Raw genomic sequence first — 20994 nt, forward strand, 5'->3', positions numbered from 1 at the left:
TAGGCTGTCACAAACAGGGGAAGGAGGAGTTGTGCAGAGAGAATGGGGAGGAAGAAATAGGCCGAGACTGGGGGATGGAGGATAAGGTTGGTGATGATGTTTGGTTTGTGGAGCGCTCAACTGGGGGATGGAGGAAGTGGATAGGGAGCAGAGTCAAGGGAAGCAGGAGACAGATGGGATGGTGGTGAGGGGGGAGAGAATGTGATGGACAGAGAGAGGGGTAAGGGGGAGATGGACAGAGAGAGGTGAAGGTGGAGATGAACGCTTGCAAGACTGGGATAAAAAAATATGTGGGCCATACCAGGTACTCAGTAAGTTCATTATAATTGCTTCATTGGCAAAAAGCCAGGAACAATCGAATGCCCATTTTAATATTCATAACACTATCTGTCTAAAATCGTGTCCTAATCTTTTACTTCTATTGTGTTTTGTCTTAAATAATAACTGGTTCCTAGGCAATGGTCTAGGGGTAGCGTCTTTGATTAATAATCAAAACTTCTTCGGTCCCGGGTTCGATCCCCGCCACTGCCTAAATTTTGATAAATAATCAGCATTGGCGGCCGAAGACTTCCGGCATTAGAAGTCAGCCTCATTCTGCCAACGGCCTTGTCAAAGAGGGCGGAGGAGCGGATAGAGGTTCAGGGCACTCTCTTGTCCTAGGGGTGGGAAATTGCCCCTGCCGCCGTTGGATAAGCAGCTGCAGCAGCAAGTCGTATACTCCTAGCTCACTCATTTGTTACATAGTTTAATTCTTAATTTCTTTGCGTGTTTTTGGTACTTGCATTGTGTAATTCATAAATTTCGGGCGTATTATAGTATTTGAGAGTTGTAGCATCGCGTTTTAGTACCTGAATAGTGTAAATTCGCGTAGTCGTTTGTCTACTGTTTTGTTTTGAACGGCCAGTGTCGGTTGGTCGCAGTCAGTGTGCTCCCTGCCGCCGTTGGATAAGCAGCTGCAGCAGCAAGTCGTATACTCCTAGCTCACTCATTTGTTACATAGTTTAATTCTTAATTTCTTTGCGTGTTTTTGGTACTTGCATTGGTTAATTCATAAATTTCGAGCGTATTATAGTATTTGAGAGTTGTAGCATCGCATTTTAGTACCTGAATAGTGTAAATTCGCGTAGTCGTTTGTCTACTGTTTTGTTTTGCACGGCCAGTGTCGGTTGGTCGCAGTCAGTGTGCTCCCTGCCGCCGTTGGATAAGCAGCTGAGCAGCAAGTCGTATACTCCTAGCTCACTCATTTGTTACATAGTTTAATTCTTAATTTCTTTGCGTGTTTTTGGTTCTTGCATTGTTTAATTCATAAATTTCGGGCGTATTATAGTATTTGAGAGTGTAGCATCGTGTTTTAGTACCTGAATACTGTAATTTCGCTTAGTCTCCTTCCGCCGCCGAGCAGTGTCAGCAGTGCGCAAGTAGCAGCATTACTGCATTTACTAGGCAATCTTGTATTTTAATAACCGTTTAAATTTTGTCGATTTGTTTGCGCTCTCTGTAGATTAGTTCAGACGTTCTTAGCAAAACAGTTTTTAGCATGGATAGTGACTGCAACTGCTGTGTTGGCTTCGGTCACACAGCTTGAGGCTGTTGCCAATGGGCATCACTGTGGGTGTCGGGATGGGGGTTTGTCGGGGACGGCCAGCTCGTCCCACGCATCCCCTGATCGGACTACGACTGTGGTTGCCCGGGATACTGCCCGCATTGAGGCTGATCCCTCACCTGTGGTAGAGTGGGAGGTCGTTTCAAGGTGTGGCAGGGGGCGAAAGACATTCCGGAGGGCTGAACGGAAAGCCTCTCCAGTTTGTCTGACGAACCGGTTTCAGCCTCTGTCTCAGGCTGATACTGATCTTCGGCCTGACATGGCTGCTTGTCCTGTTCCAGAGGTTGCCCCTCAGTCTGCAAGATCCGGGCAGTCGCAGAGGGTGGGCTTACTGGTAGTTGGGAGCTCCAACGTCAGGCGCGTAATGGGGCCCCTTAGGGAAATGGCAGCAAGAGAGGGGAAGAAAACCAATGTGCACTCCGTGTGCATACCGGGGGGAGTCATTCCAGATGTGGAAAGGGTCCTTCCGGATGCCATGAAGGGTACAGGGTGCACCCATCTGCAGGTGGTCGCTCATGTCGGCACCAATGATGTGCGTCGCTATGGATCGGAGGAAATCCTCTCTGGCTTCCGGCGGCTATCTGATTTGGTGAAGACTGCCAGTCTCGCTAGCGGGATGAAAGCAGAGCTCACCATCTGCAGCATCGTCGACAGGACTGACTGCGGACCTTTGGTACAGAGCCGAGTGGAGGGTCTGAATCAGAGGCTGAGACGGTTCTGCGACCGTGTGGGCTGCAGATTCCTCGACTTGCGCCATAGGGTGGTGGGGTTTCGGGTTCCGCTGGATAGGTCAGGAGTCCACTACACGCAACAAGCGGCTACACGGGTAGCAGGGGTTGTGTGGCGTGGGCTGGGCGGTTTTTTAGGTTAGATGGCCTTGGGCAAGTACAGAAAGGGCAACAGCCTCAACGGGTGCGGAGCAAAGTCAGGACATGCGGGGACCAAGGAGCAATCGGTATTGTAATTGTCAACTGTCGAAGCTGCGTTGGTAAAGTACCGGAACTTCAAGCGCTGATAGGAAGCACCGAAGCTGAAATCGTTATAGGTACAGAAAGCTGGCTTAAGCCAGAGATAAATTCTGCCGAAATTTTTACAAAGGTACAGACGGTGTTTAGAAAGGATAGATTGCATGCAACCGGTGGTGGAGTGTTCATCGCTGTTAGTAGTAGTTTATCCTGTAGTGAAGTAGAAGTGGATAGTTCCTGTGAATTATTATGGGTGGAGGTTACACTAAACAACCGAACTAGGTTAATAATTGGCTCCTTTTACCGACCTCCCGACTCAGCAGCATTAGTGGCAGAACAACTGAGAGAAAATTTGGAATACATTTCACATAAATTTTCTCAGCATGTTATAGTCTTAGGTGGAGATTTCAATTTACCAGATATAGACTGGGACACTCAGATGTTTAGGACGTGTGGTAGGGACAGAGCATCGAGTGACATTATACTGAGTGCATTATCCGAAAATTACCTCGAGCAATTAAACAGAGAACCGACTCGTGGAGATAACATATTGGACCTACTGATAACAAACAGACCCGAGCTATTCGAATCTGTATGTACAGAACAGGGAATCAGTGACCATAAGGCCGTTGCAGCATCCCTGAATATGGAAGTTAATAGGAATATAAAAAAAGGGAGGAAGGTTTATCTGTTTAGCAAGAGTAATAGAAGGCAGATTTCAGACTACCTAACAGATCAAAACGAAAATTTCTGTTCCGACACTGACAATGTTGAGTGTTTATGGAAAAAGTTCAAGGCAATCGTAAAATGCGTTTTAGACAGGTACGTGCCGAGTAAAACTGTGAGGGACGGGAAAAACCCACCGTGGTACAACAACAAAGTTAGGAAACTACTGCGAAAGCAAAGAGAGCTCCACTCCAAGTTTAAACGCAGCCAAAACCTCTCAGATAAACAGAAGCTAAACGATGTCAAAGTTAGCGTAAGGAGGGCTATGCGTGAAGCGTTCATTGAATTCGAAAGTAAAATTCTATGTACCGACTTGACAGAAAATCCTAGGAAGTTCTGGTCTTACGTTAAATCAGTAAGTGGCTCGAAACAGCACATCCAGACACTACGGGATGATGATGGCATTGAAACAGAGGATGACACGCGTAAAGCTGAAATACTAAACGCCTTTTTCCAAAGCTGTTTCACAGAGGAAGACCGCACTGCAGTTCCTTCTCTAAATCCTCGCACAAACGAAAAAATGGCTGACATCGAAATAAGTGTCCAAGGAATAGAAAAGCAACTGGAATCACTCAATAGAGGAAAGTCCACTGGACCTGACGGGATACCAATTCGATTCTACACAGAGTACGCGAAAGAACTTGCCCCCCTTCTAACAGCCGTGTACCGCAAGTCTCTAGAGGAACGGAGGGTTCCAAATGATTGGAAAAGAGCACAGATAGTCCCAGTCTTCAAGAAGGGTCGTCGATCAGATGCGCAAAACTTATGACCTATATCTCTTACGTCGATCTCTTGTAGAATTTTAGAACATGTTTTTTGCTCGCGTATCATGTCATTTCTGGAAACCCAGAATCTACTATGTAGGAATCAACATGGATTCCGGAAACAGCGATCGTGTGAGACCCAACTCGCCTTATTTGTTCATGAGACCCAGAAAATATTAGATACATGCTCCCAGGTAGATGCTATTTTTCTTGACTTCCGGAAGGCGTTCGATACAGTTGCGCACTGTCACCTGATAAACAAAGTAAGAGCCTACGGAATATCAGACCAGCTGTGTGGCTGGATTGAAGAGTTTTTAGCAAACAGAACACAGCATGTTGTTATCAATGGAGAGACTCTACAGACGTTAAAGTAACCTCTGGCGTGCCACAGGGGAGCGTTATGGGACCATTGCTTTTCACAATATATATAAATGACTTAGTAGATAGTGTCGGAAGTTCCATGCGGCTTTTCGCGGATGATGCTGTAGTATACAGAGAAGTTGCTGCATTAGAAAATTGTAGCGAAATACAGGAAGATCTGCAGCGGATAGGCACTTGGTGCAGGGAGTGGCAACTGACCCTTAACATAGACAAATGTAATGTATTGCGAATACATAGAAAGAAGGATCCTTTATTGTATGATTATATGATAGCGGAACAAACACTGGTAGCAGTTACTTCTGTAAAATATCTGGGAGTATGCGTACGGAACGATTTGAAGTGGAATGATCATATAAAACTAATTGTTGGTAAGGCGGGTACCAGGTTGAGATTCATTGGGAGAGTGCTTAGAAAATGTAGTCCATCAACAAAGGAGGTGGCTTACAAAACACTCGTTCGACCTATACTTGAGTATTGCTCATCAGTGTGGGATCCGTACCAGGTCGGGTTGACGGAGGAGATAGAGAAGATCCAAAGAAGAGCGGCGCGTTTCGTCACTGGGTTATTTGGTAACCGTGATAGCGTTACGGAGATGTTTAATAAACTCAAGTGGCAGACTCTGCAAGAGAGGCGCTCTGCATCGCGGTGTAGCTTGCTCGCCAGGTTTCGAGAGGGTGCGTTTCTGGATGAGGTATCGAATATATTGCTTCCCCCTACTTATACTTCCCGAGGAGATCACGAATGTAAAATTAGAGAGATTAGAGCGCGCACGGAGGCTTTCAGACAGTCGTTCTTCCCGCGAACCATACGCGACTGGAACAGGAAAGGGAGGTAATGACAGTGGCACGTAAAGTGCCCTCCGCCACACACCGTTGGGTGGCTTGCGGAGTATCAATGTAAAATTTAGATGTAGATGTAAAGGCGGAAGAATCCGCAATGTTCAACGACATGAGGATGCAGAAGGCAATGGAAACCACTGCATTAAAGACACGTAACGTGTATCCACATCCATGTGGCCTGTAATTGAAGAAGTGTCATGATGATCTCTCCATTGGTAAAAGATTCCGGAATAGTCCCCCATTCGGATCTCCGGGAGGGGACTGCCAAGGGGGAGGTTACCATGAGAAAAAGATTGAATAATCAACGAAAGGATAACTTTCTACGAATCGGGGCGTTGAATGTCAGAAGCTTGAACGTGGTAGGGAAACTAGGGGAAATGCAAAGGCTCAATCTAGATATAGTAGGGGTCAGTGAAGTGAAGTGGAAGGAAGACAAGGATTTCTGGTCAGATGACTATCGGGTAATATCAACAGCAGCAGAAAATGGTATAACAGGTGTAGGATCCGTTATGAATAGGAAGGTAGTGTGTTACTGTGAACAGTTCAGTGACCGGGTTGTTCTAATCAGATTCGACAGCAGACCAACACCGACAACGATAGTTCAGGTATACATGCCGACTTCGCAAGCTGAAGATGAACAGATAGAGAAAGTGTATGAGGATATTGAAAGGGTAATGCAGTATGTAAAGGGGGACGAAAATGTAATAGTCATGGGCGACTGGAATGCAGTTATACGGGAAGGAGTAGAAGAAAAGGTTACAGGAGAATATGGGCTTGGGACAAGGAATGAAATAGGAGAAAGACTAATTGATTTCTGTAACAAGTTTCAGCTAGTAATAGCGAATACCCTGTTCAAAGATCACAAGAGGAGGAGGTATACTTGGAAAAGACCGGGAGATACAGGAAGATTTCAATTAGATTACATCATGGTCAGACAGAGATTCCGAAATCAGATACTGGATTGTAAGGCGTGCCCAGGAGCAGATATAGACTCAGATCACAATATAGTAGTGATGAAGAGTAGGCTGAAGTTCAAGGCACTAGTCAGGAAGAATCAATACGCAAAGAAGTGGGATACGGAAGTACTAAGGTATGACGAGATACGTTTGAAGTTCTCTAACGCTATAGATACAGCAATAAGGAATAGCGCAGTAGGCAGTACAATTGAAGGGGAATGGACATCCCTAAAAAGGGCCATCACAGAAGTTGGGAAGGAAAACATAGGTACAAAAGAAGGTAGCTGCGAAGAAACCATGGGTAACAGAAGAAATACTTCAGTTCATTGATGAAAGGAGAAAGTACAAACATGTTCCGGGAAAATCAGGAATACAGAAATACAAGTCGCTGAGGAATGAAATAAATAGGGAGTGCAGGTTGGCTCTGAGCACTATGGGACTCAACTTCTGAGGTCATTAGTCCCCTAGAACTTAGGTTAGTTAGATTTAACTATTTCTAAGGACATCACAAACATCCATGCGCGAGGCAGGATTCGAACCTGCGACGTAGCGGTCTTGCGGTTCCAGACCGCAGCGCCTTTAACCGCACGGCCACTTCGGCCGGCGGAAGTGCAGGGAAGCTAAGATGAAATGGCTGCAGGAAAAATGTGAAGACATCGATAAAGATATGATTGTCGGAAGGACAGACTCAGCATACAGGAAAGTCAAAACAACCTTTGGTGACATTAAAAGCATCGGTGGTAACATTAAGAGTGCAACGGGAATTCCACTGTTAAATGCGGAGCAGAGAGCAGATAGGTGGAAAGAATACATTGAAAGCCTCTATGAGGGTGAAGATTTGTCTGCTGTGATAGAAGAAATAGGTGTCGATTTAGAAGAGATAGGGGATCCAGTATTAGAATCGGAATTTAAAAGAGCTTTGGAGGACTTACGGTGAAATAAGGCAGGAGGGATAGATAATATTTCATCTGAATTTCTAAAATCATTGGGGGAAGTGGCAACAAAACGACACTTCACGTTGGTGTGTAGAATACATGAGTCTGGCGACATACCATCTGACTTTCGGAAAAGCATCATCCACACAATTCCGAAGACGGCAAGAGCTGACAAGTGCGAGAATTATCGCACAATCAGCTTAACAGCTCATGCATCGAAGCTACTTACAAGAATAATATACAGAAGAATGGAAAAGAAAATTGGGAATGCGCTAGGTGACGATCAGTTTGGCTTTAGGAGAAGTAAAGGGACGAGAGAGGCAATTCTGACGTTACGGCTAATAATTGAAGCAAGACTAAAGAAAAATCAGAACACTTTCATAGGATTTGTCGACCTGGAAAAAGCGTTCGACAATATAAAATGGTGCAAGCTGTTCGAGATTCTGAAAAAAGTAGGGATAAGCTATAGGGAGAGACGGGTCATATACAATATGTACAACAAGCAAGAGCGAATAATAAGAGTGGACGATCAAGAACGAAGTGCTCGTATTAAGAACGGTGTAAGACAAGGCTGTAGCCTTTCGCCCCTACTCTACAATCTGTACATCGAGGAAGCAATGATGGAAATAAAAGAAAGGTTCAGGAGTGGAATTAAAATACAAGGTGCAAGGATACCAGTGATACGATTCGCTGATGACATTGCTATCCTGAGTGAAAGAAAATGAAGAAGAATTAAATGATCTGCTGAAAGGAATGAACAGTCTAATGAGTACACAGTATGGTTTGAGAGTAAATCGGAGAAAGACGAAGGCAATGAGAAGTAGTAGAAATGAGAACAGCGAGAAACTTAACATTACCATTGATGGTCACGAAGTCAATGAAGTTAAGGAATTCTGCTACCTAGGCAGTAAAATAACCAATGACGGACGGAGCTAGGAGGACATCAAAAGCAGACTCGCTATGGCAAAAAAGGCATTTCTGGCCAAGAGAAATCTACTAATATCAAATACCGGCCTTAATTTGAGGAAGAAATTTCTGAGGATGTACGTCTGGAGTGGAACAGAAGAGAATCGAAGCATTTGAGATGTGGTGCTATAGACGAATGTTGAAAATTAGGTGGACTGATAAGGTAAGGAATGAGGAGGTTCTACGCAGAATCGGAGAGGAAAGGAGTATGTGGAAAACACTGATAAGGAGAAGGGACAAGATGATAGGACATCTGCTAAGACATGAGGGAATGACTTCCATGGTACTAGAGGGAGATGTAGAGGGCAAAAACTATAGAGGAAGACAGAGATTGGAATACGTCAAGCAAATACTCACCACCACTTCCATGTTTCCAAGATCGTAATTTTATAATGTAAGACCGAAAGTCTTCGTAGAGGTCTACGATGATGATGCAGAAATGTCAGTCTAGCTCGCACTTAGCTTGGTAAAACGCATTATCAATTTGAAGAAACAGTCATTATGAAATTTGTCATAAGACAAAAAAGGAAAGAACACTGCGTACACATTATTTCACATGACATTAAAAATAAGGTTTACCCATTAACTGATGAAAGAAAATTTCCTTCAAAAGGAATCTGAAAAGTAGTTCATCGTATCGCGTCAAGTGGAATACGATAGTAGCGAGTATAAGAGCATTTTGGTTATATCAGAGTCACAGGAGAAGAAGTTAGTTGTACATTGGCTACCAGGTTGCGCCCACAATAAAAGAAAAACATAGTCTACATTAATAGAAGAACAACAGGCACAAACGTAAGTAAAATGAAAGTTACATTAAAAATATTGTTTTCGTTTGTCTTTCCATACTTCGGTACACAAAAATTAGCACATAACAACGATAAATATACAAGTTTAGCAAATTCTAATTGACTTGAGGACTAAAAAATATCAGACAGCTCTACAATAGAACGACATAACATTTTTCACATAAAATGAAAAGTTCGGACAATGGATGCAATACCCCAGGAAGTTACTTTGATGAGGAATCTACCATTACGTCTTGCAATGCATTAGGAGCTAAGGTTCTGCAGAGTCCAAAATTTGCAGTGACAAAGAGATGGAGTACAATGGAAATCTTTCTAAGTTGAAGTTCAACAAGTACTACTTTGGAACATTAAAGATAACTTCTCTTCTGAAAATAGGGAAAAAGAAAAAATTGGAATTATTTCTACAGAAGACTCATATATAAAAGTTGGCAGTAGAGGAAACAACATTTTTAGATAAGAATGTGATTGATAGACAACATTAGAATTTAGAAAGGTAGCCCAACAATAAAAATAGTGGAAAACACGCCAGTGTTTGAAACAGCAATTTATGTAAGCAAAAAATTGTTGGTAGTATAACAGAATTTACGTCTACATCAGAAAAATATGCATGCTAACACCAAAGCGCAAGAATAAAAGCTATAGTGTTACAAATTTCCATGCACTATAAATGATTACAGAAGAAATTTGCAGGAAGTAAATCAGTTTTGGGGTCTTTTAGATTCTGAAGTCACCAATACACCTAAAACCAACGTTACACTTCTTTTCCTTCCCAGCTTGGACGTTGAAGTGACCGAGAAGTATTTTAAGAATATTGTAGGCGTATATCCAGCACACTTACGAACAAACAGAAATGGAGAAAGTCTGATAATGTGCGTAAAATGTTGCACTTAAAACGATCTCCTGCACATTTTCGCAAACTACCAAGAAAAGCCAAAACTTAGATATCTCCAAATCAAAAAGTAGGAGAATATCAACTGGATCACATAGCCACATGTAACAGGCGTTTCATGGTAATCATGGACGTTAAAGCAATCAAATGTGCGGAATTTTATTGAAGCCATTAGCACAGTATAGTTAAAATACGATTTCTCCCCTTTAACAACAGTAGTACAACCAAGAAAGTAATCAGATAAAGTCTCGGAGCAACATAAAATATCGACATCACTTTAGCTTATACAGAAGCGGCGCGCCGTGTGAAAGGCAATGGATTGACGTCAAGTTACAATACCGTACACTATACCACCACTGGGAGGGAAATCCAAAACGCACAAGGCCCAAATACATCATCATGAAGGCTAACTGGGAAGAACTAAGAAGGGTGTTTCAGCGTCCGGGAAGTTCATCCCGCAAGAACTGACAGTGGCTATACATAGAGCAATGGAGGCATCCACACCTGCCGGCGCAGGTCATTCTAAAGGAGTGCCTCGCATCTGGACTGAGGTGCTGAAGAAACTAAGATGTGAAGCAGGAAGAGCCAGGAAGCTATACCTGAACAGCACGCCCCAAGGAGAAAGAATCCAAAGGTTGCATAGATACAGATACGTTAAGTAACATTTTACGGAAGACAAATGTAGGAAACAAAAATGGAACGATAAAAGAAGTTCGTGGAGGCCAACTTAGAAACCAATCCTTGGGGTATACCGTATAAAATAATCTGCGAGAAAATACGATCATTGGCAGTTTAGCCCACGCTCAAAACAAATGATGGACGGTAACAGGAAGTTGGCAACAGTCAGCTGCCCTGCTAATGGAAAGACTACTTCCTGATGATGGAGATGACAGCTAGACAGAAGGTGACCATAGTTTACAAAACTGTTATGGGAAGACTACAGAAACAATAAATTTGTGAAACCCTTCGCACAAGAAGACGCTAGGCAAATAATTTTAAGGCTGAAGAAGAAGAAAACCTCCAGGACCGAAGAGACCCCTGCTGAAGTAATACAAGCTCTATGTGACCAATTAGATGGTTACTTGTGCGAACTATACAACAAATGTCTCTTGCAAGGAAGGATCCGTGTAGTGTGCAAGACTGCTGAAATGGTAGTAATTACTAAAGGGCAAGACAAGGATATCCGAATCCTACATACCAATCTGTCTAATGCAAGTTTTCCATAAGACATCTGAAAACTATTATTCAAATCGTTACAAGGTTATTGGCTGCTACATGGGATAAGCCGTCACGAGTGCGGGCTCAGAGGAGGCACGTCAACTGAAGACGTAATTAATAAGGCGATTTCGCTAACGACAGATACTCATTCTATGTACTCTCTAACGATAATGTTCGAACTGAGTGTCCTGGAGCACCGTTCCACTGCCTGAGAGATTATTGCCACCTCTGACGCGCTTCTTTAACATGCCCAGGAAAGACAATAACGAAGAGAATAAGAAAAGATTGTCCACAGGATCACTGGGTGGTCCAGAATTTTGGGATGTAGCACTGGAGCCTATACTACAAAAGTTGCATGATAGCTGCAACATAACACGTAACTGCAAATGCTACCAGACCGCTTAAGAGAAAGCAGACAGAACAGGTACAAACTTGATGAATAAAATTATAGAAAATGCAAATAGGCTATTTAGGACTCAGAGTTTACCACCAATATATATTTGCATCAGTCGTGGAATGTGGTGTGAGCGTTTGGGCCTGTAGACTGCAGATAGCGAAGCTAGCCTCAGTAGTAAGAGGAGTTCAAAATGGTTCAAATGGCTCTGAGCACTATGGGACTCAACTGCTGAGGTCATTAGTCCCCTAGAACTTAGAACTAGTTAAACCTAACTAACCTAAGGACATCACAAACATCCATGCCCGAGGCAGGATTCGAACCTGCGACCGTAGCGGTCTTGCGGTTCCAGACTGCAGCGCCTTTAACCGCACGGCCACTTCGGCCGGCAAGAGGAGTTCAACGAGGAGTGTTAGTAAGATTAATGTGCGCCTGCAGTGCTACACCGAATGATACCTTGGTAGTAATTCTAGGAATAGCCGTGCTTGACTTGCCAATTAGAAAAAGGCGAGCCTTTTACTGGTTAAAGAACGACAGTGAAACGTAAGTACGAAGGGTGCATGAAACTGTGGCGAATACAAAAAGGCAATAAAAGATGGCATATTACAACTATGGCAAAATTAATGGGACACTTCGGGCCCAGGCATGGGAACATACGAATTTCACTCTAACATGAGAGACAGCCGAAAACATTTCTTAACCCATCGACTGAGTTGGTAAATTATCTGACAGACAGTGGCCCATATTCTGTAGGTCTATTCAAAATCAAAAGAAAGATGAATGATAGCAGCGCGTGCGGCTTTGTGGGCATACCACAATTCCATAGTGGGTCTGCACGCTTTATCGAGATGGGGTGGGCAATGGAGTAACGCTTCAAACGGTCTGTGCTTGGAACCACTGCTGGGAGTCCAGCAGTAGATTCCGATGCATCACTACAGGCTCACTGTAACCCTTGGACCTTCACAATGGCGACGAAACATAGAAATTGCATCGGGATTGAATAGAAAAGGCACAATGCCGACTTATGTCCATAGGGAGTAACGCTTCAAACAGTCTGTGCTTTGCACCTTACCTCGAAGACCACTATCAGGATCTGATGCACCACTAAAGGTTTACTATATCCCTTGGACCTTCACATTGACGCTGAAACACAGAAATTGCATCGGAATTGAGTACAAATGTCACAATGCCGACATATGTCCATGGGGAGTAACGGTTCGAACTGTCTGTGCTTGGAACCGTTCCTGGGAGGCCATTATTAGATTCCATTGCACCACTGAATGTAGACTGTAACCAATGGACATTGAAATAGAGGATGAAACACAGAATTTCCATCGGGAATGTGTACAAAAGGCACAAGGCCGACTTTTGTCCAGGGTGAGTATCGCTTCAAAAAGTCTGTGCTTTTAACCTATCCTGAATGTCCAGTAGCAGATTCCGTTGCACCACTGCAGGTTTACTGTAACCCTTGGACCTTCGCACTGGCCATGATGCACATAAATTACAAATACAAATGGCACAATGCCATCTTCTGTCCACGTTGAGTAACGCCCCAAACAGTCTGTGAATTGAACCTTTCGTATAAGACCACTAGTAGATTCCGATGCACCACTGGAGGTTTACTGTAACACTTGGTTCTTCACATTGACCCTGAAGCACAGAAATTGCATCGGTATTGAATACAAAACGCACAATGCTGACTTCTCTCCAGGGTGAGTAACGCTTCAGACAGTCTGTGTTTGAACCTTTCCTGGGACACCAGTAGTAGATACTGATGCACCACTGCAGGTATACTGTAATCCTTGGACCATCACATTGACGATGAAACACATAAATTACATGGTGATAGAATACAAAAAGCACAATGCCGACTCCTCAAACAGGCGGTGCTTTGAACCTTTGCTGGGTGTCTAGTAGTAGATTCCGATGCACCACTGCAGTTTTACTGTGACCCTTGTACCTTCACATTGACGATAAAACAACGCCACAACAAAATCATATTCAGATGCCACAAGGGAATTGTGCACAAACACGCAACACAAACCAACAAATGACATCAGTCAACGGAAAACAGACAGGCGATTGGCAAAGACAAAATCCTAATGTAAATATTATTGTGGTAGCTAATGAAACTAAAACTACAATTACCAATGACCAGGCAAACTAGAACCAGTGATTACTGAGCCCTAGGTCGTGACTGAGTAACGTTTGGGTGCCAACTTCAATTTAGAAACTATGTTTGAATACACTCTTGCTAGTGAAACTGTGAAACAAGAAAAATTATCATTTACACAACAAGAGTTGCCTGCACTATTCTTAAGATATAATTAAAGTGGAAACTTAGCTGATGATCTGATAAATGACAACACACAATGTAAAGAAAATATTGGTTCTGTCTTCCTCCTCAGGCATTGTTGGAGGTATACCTATTAACGTAATTATTGATACAGGAGCTGCTGTCAGTGTGATTTCTCACAGTTTTATACTATGATGAAGGAAACTTATATGATACCAGAGTTCCCAGTTCAAAACTGTTTAATATTAACTGCATTAGGTAATAAGTTAAGTAGGGTTAACAAGCAGGTATTAGTGACTGTTAATATGGGAAATGGAATCGTACAAAAGCCTTTCCTAGTTGTCCAAAACCTTGCTGCTAATTGTGTATTGGGCTTTGGTTTTCTTTGCGAGAAGGACTGCACTATAGACTTCTCCAAAGGCATTTGTTATTTTAAGCATGAAAGCAGATACATAGTTTTGAACTTGGACACTCGACTAGTAGACCATAACATGCGCTGTTCTGGCTACAAGATACAGATTATACATGAGACTGACGTAGATTCCACACAAAACCTGTATAACACTGTGAGGTAGTGAATGATAGAATTAATTTGTTTAAGTACAACTTATCAGAATGTGATGCTATTAATGAAGAGGAGAGGTCCCGTCTTAAACATATTTTATTTAAGAATAAGGATGTTTTCACTAGTAAGCCAGTTAGGATTAACACATATATGTATACGAAGTCAAGGCTCACCAAATCTATTACCGTTAAGTCATACTTCTACCATACCTCTAGCTCTGCGACCTGCGGTTTGGGAAAAACTAAAGAAAATGATTACATGGAGTATTATAGAACCATCAACACTCCATATTGTAGCCCTTTGCATGTAGTGAAAAGACACCATGGAAGTATCAGGTTAGTATTAGATGCAACAGCTATCAACCAAATTATCTTACCTGTGAGGACACAACCAGAGAATTTTTAGAGAATTAAACAGATTCATGAGAATAAATACCTCAACACAGCACACAAACAGGCTACATTGCCTAGCACTTTTGGGGGAAATACACTACAATTTAAGTATATACAACACACCCTACACTCCCAGAGAAATCATGTTTGACGCAAAGGAAACTAATGAATGGAGCAACCCACTACCAAAATTTTCTGACACCAAAACTTCACACGAGGAAAAGATAAGGGATGTACTCATCGCAAGTACTGAACAAGCTAACATTAGAAATAAGAACTATGAAGCTAATCTTAAAAGAAGGCAAAACTTTACACTTGGCATGCAAGTTTTACTTAAGACCCACTATAAATCGTCATCACCTCTAAAACGTAATGTTAAGTGGCGTCCATTATATGAAGGTCCTTAAACAATCATTGATATACCACACACTGGAGCATATCTTCTACAAAACCGCAATAATAAGAGAATTTTAGGTTAGTACCCTCACAAAGATTTGAAAACCTTTAACCTATAGCCTTTAGCCCTTAGCAGAGTATGCTGATACAACAACAAGGTAAGTCACATATGGTGCATCAAGCTGGAAGAAGAAGAAGACATAAGCTATAATCTTAAGTACCTACATTTTACAGCACCAGCAACGACAGCAGCGTCAAGAAGATAAGACACAGGAAGAACTAACAATTTTCATACAATGCACAGCTACAGATTATATTTATTAATACCCTGCAGACAAGCTGACAGACTAAATGACCGGAGACAATTTCTGCCCTGAACCTGATATATTAATTGGCATGATAGACACTTGATTTGCTATTCACGCTCACACCATAATCCACATGAACAAACATGCACAAAAAACATTGAACAAGGAATGACAAATGAGATTAATTGAGCAAGGCTATATACTTTATTTTATTTGTAAATGGTACTTTGTGCATGTGCTAATTTGTAAATGATTGTGGGTGTGACGTGTTGTGTCTTATTGTAATCATGACTTTTCAGGACAGATCATCTCCAAAATGTTTTCTAATCTACTATGAAAGTTTGTGTTGCAGGAAACATTTAATGAGGAAGAACACTTATTGTCTAGTACTGATGTAAAGGAAAATATACTTAAAAGCAAAACTTTATTAAAAGAAAAACACTGAACCTATAAGATAATTTTTTCTGTGTCTGACCCATATGTATTTGTAAATATCTAGTTTAATGCAACTGCAAAATGTAAAATGTGTATATGTATTACCAAACAATGTAATGTCAATGTATAGGTACATGTTTCACAGAAAAGTTTTTATATCTACGTAGATATGTAATAGAACACTTTACTCAATGTGAAGTATAAATTGTTATGTTTTGTGCTCTCTGTTGTGAACGAACATATTGTTTTGCAATTAACAATGTATGAACAAGTTGTGTGCAAATTGTTAAAAAACGGTTCACTGCGCTCGTGATGGGACACTATAGGTGACGTGAGTCGCAAAACCACGGCACACTTTTCGACGAAACGACGACACAATATCCAGGAGACGATATACGCCTTTCGGAAGACGAAATATGGAGGTTACTGACTAGATGTAACACGGACTGGTCAGTATGGAACCACTGACACCATGTATTCCTACCAAGACGAAACCACATTTTAACTACGTCTTCCAAAGCACACTTCATTGCGGGATTGTTGATCTCCAACTTATTTCTTCAAGAACTTTCGTCTCAACGTAAACTAAACGTGTGACATGTGATGTTTATTTTAAAGTGCAAAGACTTTAGCACAGTGTAAACCATTTCTAACAAGCGACATTCTACAGAGAATACGTTCACATATCTTTGAATATGCACAAAAAACGTTAATTATTTTTATTCATTGAGTGAACATGTGAAATAACAATTTGAAGTGAAAGAGAACATTTGACTATACACCCAACAATTTTTTACAAAGTAACAGCACAAATGAATACGAACTGTGAAATTAATGTTAAGGTCTATCTTGTACAATAGCCAGACACTTGTAGCAACAAGCATCAGTAGTATCAGTCTGGCTTTAGCTGTCGCCGCGGTCGCACGCTCCTCAAGTTTGCTCCGTGAACGTTCAGTGTTTACGCCAGTGTTTTCGTGTTTCGTGATTGTTTATTGGCGTTTTTCACGTGAATAAATAGAGGTCTTGGTCTTCGTTCGTGTCGTCTTTCTACGCAGTGCCGTTGGGATTTCGGCGTTGTCCGAAATTTCTTCGCTGCAAAACACCATGGCAAACTCCGTGAGAAAAAACACCGTGATTTTCACTTTCGACAAGTACACCCGTCGAGAACAGCCCTCTGCACTTGAAATACACGACTGGATTACCGACGTAATTGGCCTTCATTCTGAATCTGTTCATACCATGCAGCTAGACTCCTATGAATACTGCATTTTTGTATGTTAACGGTCCCGTAAGTGTAGACTGCTTTCAGGAAAGATTTGGTTATGAAACGGAATTTATACACCGTGATGGTACAAAAAGTACTGTAAAACTCAGGAATTATGAGTCTGCAATTAGAAATGCTAGGTTTGTGAATATTCCTATAGAAGTAGACAACTCGAAAATTAAAGATGTCCTTTCAAAGTATGGGGTTGTGAGGCAAATAGTCAACGAAAGGTGGGCTTCGCATTTCAAGCTGCAGTGCTTTAATGGCATTCGCTCCGTGGAGATGAAAGTGAAGGCAAACATTCTCTCCCACATCTTTGTTGACGGGTACAAGGCGCATGTTATTTACTCAGGGCAAACCCCTACATGTCATGTAAGTAACGAGTCTGGTCACCTCCGTCAGCCGGCCGGTGTGGCCGTGCGGTTCTAGGCGCTTCAGCCTGGAACGGCGTGACCGCTACGGTCGCAGGTTCGAATCCGGCCTCGGGCATGGATGTGTGTGGTGTCCTTAGGTTAGTTACGTTTAACTAGTTCTAAGTTCTAGGGGACTAATGACCTCAGAATTTCAGTCCCATAGCGCTCAGAGCTAGAGCCACCTCCGTCAGGACTGCCCTCGCCGTATTTTTGTGCTAAGAAATAACCTTACGCAACGCCGGAAATTAACACTCAACGATTTGTTGCCAGCCAGTAATACAACTGAGCCGGCGGCTGCCGTGGATCCTGTTACTACCTCTTAAAGACTGAAATTCATTAACATTGAGTGCAACATTTGCAAACCTGCTTTAACTGCTGAAATTCCGTCCCGTGACAGCGAGATTCCCACCAAAAAGCGTCCTCTAGAGGACACTGAAAAAATGTTGATGAGGACTCTCTCCCTGTGAAACACCCGTTGCCAGGAAGCAGAAGCCAAGTCCTGAAGATTTGTTGGAAGTGAAAAAGAAGAAGAAATGCAGGTCTATGTGGCTCCCACTTACGCATAAGGAATTATGCGGCCACGAAAAAGACAGTGACGCAGCGGGTTGTTACCTTTAACAGAAATGTGACCCTGAGCCTTAGGTCACAGCGGCAATAACCGCATCAAGTGCGCAGCCCATACAGTGTGAACAGTACGAGGAAGTACCAAGTAAACAACGTGCCGACACCGAAGTGCAACACCGCGCCGAAAGAGGAAATAAACAAGCATCACCGCCTCGCCAGGAAGACAACACAACAGACAACACGCCGGAGCCAAATATCGACGACTGGCAAGTCACCGCCGTTGCGCCAGACGGCCACCGTCGGAGGCTGCGACCGAAGCCAGGTTTTGCTGCCACGCGTCATCGTGCAAAAGCCACACCAGAGAAGAAAGACACCAAGAAAAAGAATAATAAATATGAAGTCATCAGGGCCAACACTGACGAGGAGAAAGAGAATGACCACAGTGACTTATAGCAATGCATTGTCAGAATTTCAGGATAATTTTCTTTTCAAGCACCTTGTTTAAAAGCAGTAAAAAATTTTTCTACGAAGTTAGTACTTGTAATGGGCACACAGCTTGTAAAGATCGTGACTTGTAACGAAGCACGTTGCTGCTATGATCATACCGATCCTCATCCCAAATAGCTTCTTCTGGCATGTCTGTGATGAAGCTTATAGCATTACTACTATTAACATTAATAAAATACAGTCACCGTCGAAATTGGCAGCACTAAAAGAATTCTTGTACCAGTGTGGGACAGATCGCGTTGCTACAAGAAGTTGCGATAACGGAATTTCGGATCCCAGGCTTTTTTGAAATTTTTGGTGTTTCTACGGAAGCCAATAGCGGTACAGCCATTCTTATAAGGGACGGCATTCCAGAGACTGAAATCGAACGACTAGAATCAGGAAGAGCCGTAGGCATAAAAATTTTCGATGTGACCGTGCTTAACCTTTACGCCCCTTCAGAAAATTCCCATGAATTGGATCGTGCGAAGTTTTTTCAAGATCAACTAATTTATTTATAGAGGAAAAATCCGTGTTCTCTTATACTAGGTGGGGATTTTAACTGTGTTTTAAACCAGAAAAATGAACAACCCAGTTTCAACTACTCGCCACAGTTAAAAAAGTTAGTAAGTTATCTACATCTTAAGGATGTGTGGGAACTTCAGTACCCGACGTCAGTCGAGTTCACGTATATAACCAGCCACTCCCGCAGCAGACTAGATATAATTTATGTGTCACCAAATTTGCAACATTTTTTATTAAACGTTGAAACTGTTCCCGTGTATTTTAGCGAACACAGTACACTTTGAGGCACAGTCGATTCAGAGGCCAATGGAATTTGAATATCTCTGTTTTAACTGACGAGGAACTGGAACAGGCAATAAGAGTAGCGTGGACTATGTGCCTCCGCACAGCAGACAAGCACCCAACAGTCATTGACTGGTGGACTAGGAGGGCTAAGCCGAAGCTGCGGAAAGTTGTCATTTAGTATAGTGTAGCGAGGCACAAGGAGTTGAGGAATACAACGGAGTTTTATTATAATGTATTAAGAGACTTATATCAACAGGCACATGATGACGTAATTCGTCTGAATGATATAAAAAAATAAAAGCCAAGTTATTAAGAATTAAACAGCAACAGATGGAGGTACTAAAAATTAAATCGAAAGCCACATCAGTAGTAGCAGATAAAACAGCTTCTCTGTATCACTTGGTGCGACATGCTAAAAACAAACGTCAAACTTTTATTGATGAAGTTCAGACGCATACTGGTACTAGGCTCACATGCCAGAAAGAAATACTGGAGGGAGTCCACAGGTACTATGACAACTTATATGCCCCTACCACAGTGGACGATGCAGCTCTCGATGACTTTCTCACTATTTTAGTTCCACAGTTGTCGGTAACAGAAAACGCTGACATCCTGCCACCTATTACTAAAGATGGAGTGCATGAAGCAGTGCGTAACTCACGTCTCAAAAAATCTCCGGGACTTGATGGCCTCCCTGTGGAGTTTTATGCCCGCTACTGGTCCATAATTAGGGACAAGATCATTTCCATGGCGAATGACGTCCTAAATGGAAAAGTGGTCCCTGCAGAGTTTAAGGAAAGTAAAATAGTACTGATTCCTAAGAGTAAAGGCAAAACTAACTTAAACAATTTTCGGCCTCTTTCGCTACGAAATTCTAATTACAAAATAATTTCGCATTGCCCTTTTTCAACAAAATATTGAGTCATCATGAATCTCGTTCTCCAGCCAGAACGATATTCGAAAGGCTATCTGCATACAGAGACGTCATTGCAATCACCACAGTGACGAGTGTAAAATGCGCTTTAATCTTCATAAATTTCAACAAAGCTTTTTACCGCGTTAGTCATAGATACCTCTTTGCGACACTGTCAAGAATGGCTTTCCACCCTCAGAGCGTCAACATGCTAAGAAATACAGGGTGTTACAAAAAGGTACGGCAAAGGTTCGGGAAACATTCCTCACACACAAACAAAGAAAAGATGTTATGTGGTCATGTGCCCGGAAACGCTTAATTTCCATGTTAGAGCTCATTTTAGTTTCGTCAGTATGTACTTCACTTCCTCGATTCACCGCCAGTTGGCCCAATTGAAGGAATGTAATGTAGACCTTGGTGCTTGTGCTGACATGCGACTCATTGCTCTACAGTACTAGCATCAAGCACATCAGTACGTAGCATCAAATCACATTAATCATGGAATGGAAACACACAGCAACAGTACGTACCTGCATGACTTCAAACACTTTGTTACAGGAAATGCTGAAAAACTCCTCGTTGGCGGGGATACATGCATCCACCCTCCGTCGCGTGGAATCCCTGATGCGCTGATGCAGCCCTGGAGAATGGCGTATTGTTTCACAGCCGTCCGCAATACGAGCACGAAGAGTCTCTCATTTATGGGGGCA

Source organism: Schistocerca serialis, chromosome 5 (genome assembly GCF_023864345.2).
Source record: "Schistocerca serialis cubense isolate TAMUIC-IGC-003099 chromosome 5, iqSchSeri2.2, whole genome shotgun sequence".
Classification (NCBI taxonomy): Eukaryota; Metazoa; Arthropoda; class Insecta; order Orthoptera; family Acrididae; genus Schistocerca; species Schistocerca serialis.